Source organism: Lepisosteus oculatus, chromosome 6 (genome assembly GCF_040954835.1).
Source record: "Lepisosteus oculatus isolate fLepOcu1 chromosome 6, fLepOcu1.hap2, whole genome shotgun sequence".
In the NCBI taxonomy this organism is placed as follows: domain Eukaryota; kingdom Metazoa; phylum Chordata; class Actinopteri; order Semionotiformes; family Lepisosteidae; genus Lepisosteus; species Lepisosteus oculatus.
Window position 1 is genome coordinate 2,006,047 of NC_090701.1, and position 6,985 is coordinate 2,013,031.

Consider the following 6,985-nt stretch of genomic DNA (forward strand, 5'->3'; position numbering starts at 1 on the left):
GACATTCTGTCAAAGTGCAATGGTAAAAGTTCCGAGGTCAAATTCTTCCGCGACAGGGGTACCTTTAAAACGCAGACGACAGCACCGAAAAATTTTGGCGCGCCCCCTCTTTAAACCAAACAGAATGTATCACTAATGGCAAAAGTCAACTTTTGAGAAGTACTCTACTGTGGAAGATTTCATGTTCAATGGCGTTCTTAATTAGCGTGAATTCAGGCTTAACTAGGTTAAGAGTCAGGAATACTCGATCAGTTTTGGCTTCATTTGATAGTATGCCTGTGAATTCAAAGCAAGTGCAAGAGTTTAAAAGCAATAATCACTCTTTTTGAAGCTTTTGCTTTTTGGGCAAGTTTGATTAAATTCCCTTATAGGACAATGGTGTGTACTGGATATGGCCATATAGGGGAGAAAAAAAATGTGAGGATAACATTGAAAAAATATGATTCCTAAATGTAATTCCTGCCCAACAACACAGCTATGCATGTAAACGTTCCAAGGTCAAATTCTTCCAGCACGGGGGTACCTTTAAAGCGGAGACGACGGCACCGAAAAATTTTGGCGCGCCCCCTCTTTAAAGCCCTGGCCAAATATGAAGACAGTACGTACAGTTATAATTCAAACTGAATTCAAAACTACACATCCCAGTTACCATGGTGGTGCTTGTGATCATTGCGTTTAACCAACGAAACAGGGCGAAAAATCAGTCACATGACTTTGGGGCAGAGTTTAGAAAGCTTAACCTATCAGCAACAAAGCGAAATTTACACGATAGGCTATCTCAAACTGTCAGTTACACGACTGTGTATGTCGCTTAAGCCACTCCTATTTGGCATTTTAGTTATGGAGGCGGAAAGACGCCCTCCCCACCTCTGGGTGTCTGACTTGTCGACAATCTTTAACCATTCCGAGTCGCAGTAGGTAGAGACACATATGGAAAAAAAGTTCATTCCAGCTACAATACATATATATATTTTTGTGGTAAGAGGGAACAAAACATCAGTATTTACTGCTAGTAATTAGTGTACGATTTATAGTTGACATCCTGAGCCTAAATATAAAGTTAAAATCTCGACAAAACAATGTAGGAAACGCGCACACAGAAATGCACAGAAAATAAATCCGTTCTGACATCTCAAATCAGTTTCGATCAAAGTCTCCAAAACTAACAGGAAAAAACATTTTCATAGAGCAATTACGCTGTGTTTATGTAGAATAAGTGATTAGATTTATGAGCAATCTAATTTCTTATTCGTTTAAAACGGTGAAACAGCTGCACAAGATCACCCGTTTTTTGCGCATAAAAATTAGTAATTAACTCTCTAAATCTGTTTTTATAGGTTTTAAAGTCATGTCAATGTCTTTTTTTTTTGAATTATAGTTTGTCCAGCCTATCATTATTGTTTTTATCCTGTAAAGCGCTTTGAGGAGCCACCTTTAAAGGCGCCATATACAATAAAGTTCATTATTATTACTATTGTTAATTTGCTGGACAGAGAGGTGAACATTATTACACAGAAGACAAAGGTAGCGATTTACGTTGCATTGTGCTGCTGTAATAGTTTAAAATAATTAAAAGTCTAAACAGTATCAGCTTTATTTATGGGTTGTAATTTAAAAAAAAGTCAAACAGCCCTCAAAATGCAATTTAGAGCTTTCTCGCAAGAGGAGGCACCCACATTAATAATGCAACATGCTACTGTTTGTGCAAGAATATAGTTATACTGCTATTTCCTTAGATGCACGATTCCATGTTTTTTTTTAATCCCTGGTGGAACTAGGCATCCATAAGAATCAAGTAATAGGTTTATTCCATGCTGAAAGAAAACACATTCCATAAGAATCGGCGCCTTTTATATAGCGCCTTTAAAGGTGGCTTCTCAAAATGCTTTACAGGATAAAAACAACAATATTGTATTTCATTGCACTTTAAAACAACAATTGATTTAAAGATGATCTGTTAACGTTTGACAGTAAATGTTTATATTGCAACGCATACAGCCTCCATTTCTTAATAAAAATGTTAAAAATCGCTTGCGCAGCCTAAGAGGTGGGGGGGATCTGCTCTCAGTGACAGTTGACAATCCTCCATACACTCAAGTGAAAAATTAATAACACCAATGTAAGTGTTGTATTTACAATTTGTTGAGAATAAAAATGTTAAGTTCTCTAAAGCTTTGTGATAGTTTACCCATTGAGCTGTGTAAGCATGCATGGGCAGCAAAAGATCAGCTAAACTGGAAAGATGCGACACCGAAGATATTATTAATAACCTTTTAAATCTGAAGGGAGATCTGAAGGGATTCCCACACGGCAGAAGCAGGAACCATTGTCAGAAGGAAAGAAGGTGACTATCGTTATTAAAAAATGACTTGGATTCAAACGTGTGATATTTAGAAATATAAAAAGTCAATTATCCGTAATATTGCTATTTTATTTTTTTACAGAAATATTTGTTAAAAGAAAAGTCATGGCGCTGGTTGGATTTGAACAGCCTACCTCTCGTTTACAAGTGCGGCACCTAGACCACAGCGCCACTTGCAAGTTCACATGACGAGTGGTGAAAAAAGCCCTACACGAACAGTATCAACAGACATTGTACAGCGTGTACAATTGTGTTGTAGTACATGAATATAATTATATCGTTATTAATTTCTTTAGATATGTGATAACATATTATATTCCCTATTAATCAAATTCTAAAAGTAAGCTTGTTTGCTCCGGAATCGAGCGTTTTCGCAGAAACGCTTAAAACTACCACTTTTTAACACACGTTATTTCACGTTGGTTAAAGACTTCGATGCTTAAAATGTTTAGGGAGAAATGGAATACTGGTGTTTATTTTTTCTTTAAAGTACCAAGACCAGCCATATACAGTTTACATACTGTAATACTGTATGTTTATGTTCCAAAATGAATATGGTTTATGGTCTTCACGCGTTATGCTCCTATTCTTTCTATGCTTGGCTACTAAGATTTCCCTTCAGTGGTAAAATTCCATATGAATATTCAATACTTAAACGGGCACAGTAAAGACATTAACTATACATACTGTATACAGTACAGTTGTGCATATAGTAATATGTTTGTTCCTAAATCAATATCTTTTATGAGCATGTGAAAGGCATGGTGAATCAGAGATTCTCAAAAATTACTGTACTTTGCATGATCGGAAACAGATGCATGATTGGATCAACAAAATGCTGTGGTGTTACTTTTACAAAGACGGTCAATGAAAAACAAATGTGGAGCAGGGCAATACTTTGAGTTTACAGCTTGTCCAAGGTCATTCATTATAAATCCTATTAGTAATATCTTCGGTAAAGACTTTGATGGCGACAGTTTCAAACATGGGAGGTTGAGCTTTATAAGCTCCACCTTGCGGAAATTCTGGATACTATTATTTTACTTGCAGTAACGTGGTATCATGCGGTACTATAGGAGAATATAGGATAACTTGTGTTACACCGCGAGAAGCGCATTGCAAAATAATGCGGTATCGCCCCCTTGTTTTGAATGGCTGCATCTGTAGGTCTGGAGAGAAGATGTGATTGGGCTGTTGGTTAATACTGAGAAAGAGAGAAAACCCAGGCTTGGGTTATTTTTGCACCTAGGCAATGGAATGATCTCTTGAGGTGATAACAGACTGTGAAACTGTTTCTACTGCATACTTTTAAATGTGGGATTTTATTAACATATTCATGTTTGTTTGGATTGCTGACCAAATAGTGTCATCTTAAGTCAGTTTATATTGCATCTGTCTGCATTGTCCTGTGAAGTGCTTTGCCATTTTGCTTGTGGAAGGCACTATCTAAAACATTATTTCAAAAGTTCTAAGTATTATTCTGCATTTTATTTAATTTTGTAGGGTAAAACTACCCTTTACAAAAGGAACAATCCATTAATTTTATTTACATATGGTCATGAAGCGTACTTTGAAATGTGGAGGTTGTTACGGAAGGAGGAAAACTTGTTCCAAAACATTTAAAGCTGATCAAGGTTACTATGAAGTTTCATGCTCTGTAAACAGATTAAACAGTCAATGAGTGATTTTAAATGTTTGATGAAAGTTAATGTTTAATTAATGAACATTACCAAAAAAGCAGAACATTCCAGACATCTAGTAAGGCAGCTTAGTATTGCTTACATACTTCAGTACACACAGACAGGAATTATGCACATGAAAGTACACCAGTAAAATTACACCAAGCTCTTCTTCTGTCTCCTTCAATATCCTTACAAACAAGCAGCTAGTGTGTGTGTGTGTGTGTTTATCTGGGAACAAGTAGAGGCTTCACTTAAAAGTAAAAGAAAAAGAACAAGCAGAACATTTCAGCTGTGGAGCCTCTCCACCCTACTTTGGTGTGCCTTTTCATTTTGCAGTTCAGTACAGTATTAACATCTCTATGTTCCTACTCAGTTGGTACACTAATTTAAATGTATGAGTTTTCAATGTCCAATTTGTGAACATATGTTTGTTTGCTTTTTATGTTTGAAACTAAATTCTACCTCGAGTCTGTCAGACACGGAATAATGATACAGGTAAAGTGTTTTGTGGCAGAGGTTTTTAAATATTAGGCTAAAGATTTAAAAAACATCAGAAAAATTTAGAGAATTTGGAATAAAATTAGTATTTCTATTACAGAAAAATGTTAACATAACCAATTAAAAGGACACAATTCTTTTACTCGAGTTTGTCTTCTTCTCTGTTGGGGTGACAAGCTGGAGTGACAAGCCTGATGGGATGCATTTTTTTAAACCTCTTGGGAAGGCTGCATCGATGTTACATACCTGACCAAGTGCCCAGATTCCATTTCGTAAAACAAAATGCACAGAAACCATGAGATACTACTGCAGATATAGCAGCACCAGTTTGAAATCAACAGATCCTTACCATTGTGTTATTGTGGATTAGTACAGACTTCTACAGCTCCAGCTGTAGAAACAGCACACTGCTTTACAGGGTATTACCTCCTGGGACTTGCCCTTGTTTCTTGTTAAGTGCTACTGCCTTTGCTCATTGAACATCATAGCTTAAGTGAATTAAAGTGTTAAAGATAAATTGTTGAAGATAAATTTAATATCTTAGAAGTTGTTGTTCTATCTTAGTGTTGAATTGATTTTAATCAAGTTCCTCTTGATTTATAGTTTACAGTTAGTAACGTATTCTGATACCTGGCACTTCTGTCACCCTTCCAAACTACTCCTAAGTTGTTTTCTGAAAGAAACTCTTTAAAAACATTATTATGACAGTGCCTTGCAATAGCATCTATTCCTTGTTCTCTTTTTCTAGTCTCAACAGTTTCAAATGATCAGCTTTGTAACATCAAATTTAAAAATAAAAAATGCAAGTGAATACAATCATAGCACATGTTCCGTAACAGTGGGGAGATGGGGAAAAGCCAAACGGTGAGCACTGGCAGAAGTCGATGCCCTGTCTGAGGGGGCGGAGGCACTGGTGCGAAGTTGGAGAAAACGGCAAAAAAAGGGAAAAAAAAAAACAAAAGTGCTTTAACACATCAATCAGCTAAAACAGACAGCGAGACAGGTAGGCAGAGAGATAGACAGAATATTTTTCTCTAAACATTCACAATGAAATTCAGCAATATAGAAGTACAACCTGAGCATTGGGATGTCCTTGTCAGGAGACAGGAAGTGGTGTGCAATTTTTCACCAGTCAGAGAAACACTCATGTTGCAATATTGGGGCCTTCGAACTGAAGAAAGAGCTTTGTTTCAGAAGAAACAGCATAGACAAAAGATAGAAATCTACAGAAAAAAAGAACTGACTAAAGAAAAACAAAAGCTCTGTTTAGTTTTGCTTAGGTACACACCATTCTTGTCAAAATAATTTATTATTAGATAGAATGAAGAGTTAATATTTTCAACCATTAAACCATTTATTCTAATTCAATGAATTGGGCAGCACTAGGCTGTTTTATAGCTAAAACTAAGAATTATGTCTTGAGTGTCTGGACAAGAAAGTAAAAACCTGAGTTACTCAGATGTGAGCTGCTGCACTACTTTTCTAGTGAACCTGCAGGACACTATGCCACACTCCACTGAGGAGGTGTCATGCTGCAGGTTTTTCTCTGTGGTGTGCCCCAATAAGACTCCCGAATCCTTTATTTAAAAAACACATTACTGTAATTATGATAATTAACACCATTTTGCCATTTTATTCTATGTCCTGAAATAATACTACAACACATTTAAAAAAATAATGTGGTGAGACTGTTTTTAATTTACAGCTAGTAATAATGGTGCTATATATTCTTGGCTGGAATTCATAATGGACATTGGCTGACATGACAGAAACTGACTGCAACATTTGCCTAGCAGGTCAGCTGAATAACTGAGGAAAAGGACTACTGTAAAATTGTGAATTTATACTTAAAAATGGTCCAAAGGAGCCACACAATGTACAGGTGGATCACGGATTTTAGATATCCAAAGGAGTGCGCTGTCAGAGAATCGGGTGAGAATTTGCAAACGACCATTTACCACAAGTGCCTTTTCTGCAAGAGGAAGTGAACGACTTTCAGGAAGCAGTTATAAAGGTTTAGATCGTGGGAAAAGTGACCATTTGCCAGATCAGACTGTGGGCAATTGTTGAAGCAGCCGCAGTGCGTACACACCAGGAGTGGACTGTGTAGGCGCTATAGGTGTGAATCTTGTCACTTCCAGGAAAACTGAACTTTCGGCACACCTTGAGCAATTGCAGAAAAATTGAAACTTCACTGCAGAGTCACAGGGTTGTACTCTTGATTGCATTCATGTACAGTAAATAAGAGTGGGCAGGGCTAGTAGAGGACAGCGCCGCACTGAGAACGCCCAGTGTGGATAGCACGATCGTAGACCCTGGGGGTCGGCTGGTCCGGCGGCATCTGGGAGCCCGGAGCTGCGCCCTCCGGAGAATTAGCGAGAGACCAACTTTCTCCAGCAGCTGGGAAGCAGAGGAGTGCAACTCCCACTGTGTTGGCCTGTCC

At 37.4% G+C, this 6,985-nt stretch overlaps 1 long non-coding RNA gene across 1 annotated transcript in view; it reads left to right on the forward strand.

Moving 5' to 3' along the window:
* LOC107078309 (uncharacterized) overlaps positions 1 to 6,985 on the forward strand; it is a 99,020-nt gene that overhangs the window by 78,741 nt on the left and 13,294 nt on the right. The window contains exon 5 of the long non-coding RNA XR_011189842.1: positions 2,286 to 2,344. This is a non-coding gene — a long non-coding RNA (uncharacterized lncRNA). The remainder of the gene's footprint in view (positions 1 to 2,285; positions 2,345 to 6,985) is intronic.